This window comes from Cynoglossus semilaevis, unplaced genomic scaffold (genome assembly GCF_000523025.1).
Source record: "Cynoglossus semilaevis isolate Cse_v1.0 unplaced genomic scaffold, Cse_v1.0 C19187042, whole genome shotgun sequence".
In the NCBI taxonomy this organism is placed as follows: Eukaryota; Metazoa; Chordata; class Actinopteri; order Pleuronectiformes; family Cynoglossidae; genus Cynoglossus; species Cynoglossus semilaevis.
Genome location: NW_007585838.1, coordinates 1 through 1,324, shown reverse-complemented (window position 1 = coordinate 1,324; position 1,324 = coordinate 1). Strand labels below are relative to the sequence as shown.

Sequence of the window (1,324 nt, the reverse complement as noted above, 5' to 3'; positions counted from 1 at the left end):
GATGAAGGAGAAGAACCAGAAGAGGCACCAGTCTGCATGGTCAACACTGCTTAGTCTACTGTTTCTTGACAGTAGCCATGACTCAGTGTCTTCTGGATGATGCTTTAGCTCCACATTATTCCCTGTGACACATATAGTCTGCAAAAACAACTCATCTACATCTGTCTCCTAGATATAATATAGCAAAACTTTGTTTTTGTTTTTTATCAAGGTCACAATTCCATCCATCACATTGCTGGTAGTTTAATCCAATTTGTCTTTGATCCATTTCTTTTGAGCTTTGTGCAGATCAAAGTCAGATGACATTGCCTTCTACTGGCAAATGTGTGAGTACTTAGTACTAGTCTAAAATGTTTTTCAGGCTGTTATATTCTGCTTCTACTCAAAACCAACTATCTTTTTAGATGAAGATGTGATTCCCCATTTTTTAAGACAGTTGGCAACAATAATATTGCAGCATGGCCTCTTCATTGATTCCAGGTATTCTGTTTGACAGCAGTTGGCATCTGACATTACTGTCTTCTTCTGAAATCCCCCGTCCTTGTAATTTGTAAAGATATTCAAGAATCCTTCAACTCATAAATACGACATTTGATGAAAGTTGATGAAGTTAAAACAATTCCTAAAAAAGTGGGGGAATGAAAATATTTTTGAGGAACTTCATTTTCTATTTTAGCATAAGATTGCCAAACTTAATTTTACATAAACCAGAGTGTGGTTTAATTTTCTGACCGGAATGGGCAATATATAATTAATTAATCTAATGAGACCTTATATATTTTACTAAATCAAAAGAAAAAACATTTAATGTAATGGGGAGTTTTATGCCATAGGAAGGAAAACAAACCCAGTTGTACAAATGAAATTGAAACAGAATGAACCATCATGAAAAAAACTAACAGATATTAGTATAAAAATACTTTTTCCAACCATGTTTTGTGTTCTTTTTTCCTCTCAATTGTTTGTTAGCCTTTGAGCAAATATGCCCCAATCTACAGCTAAGTCTCAAGCTAACAAGGATAAAAGTATGACAACTACCAGAGTTTCCCCACCTCCTTCCCAGGAGCCAGAGGAAATGGTTCGTCGTCGGTTGTTACGGTGCCATTGGATGAACATGTTGAACCAAGAGGAAGCAAATGAGAAAGTAGGGGCGATTGTGAATGAGCTGGTTAGCAGGGTCATGGACGGCTGTTTAAAAGTCTTCATTCAGTCACAGGTAATGACTAGAGAACTTGCACAGCATTTTTGTATAAACATTTTTGCTGTATAATAATGTTTTCCTCATGCCTTACAAGCTTGCACCACATTCTGCATCTTGGGCGAA

The 1,324-nt window shown here is 36.4% G+C and overlaps 1 long non-coding RNA gene across 1 annotated transcript; it reads left to right on the top strand.

The window, feature by feature from the left end:
* Positions 1 to 241: 241 nt before the first annotated feature.
* LOC103399144 (uncharacterized) lies at positions 242 to 1,324 on the top strand. Its single transcript, XR_523590.3, has 3 exons — positions 242 to 480; positions 970 to 1,216; positions 1,296 to 1,324. It is a non-coding gene; the product is annotated as an uncharacterized LOC103399144 (long non-coding RNA).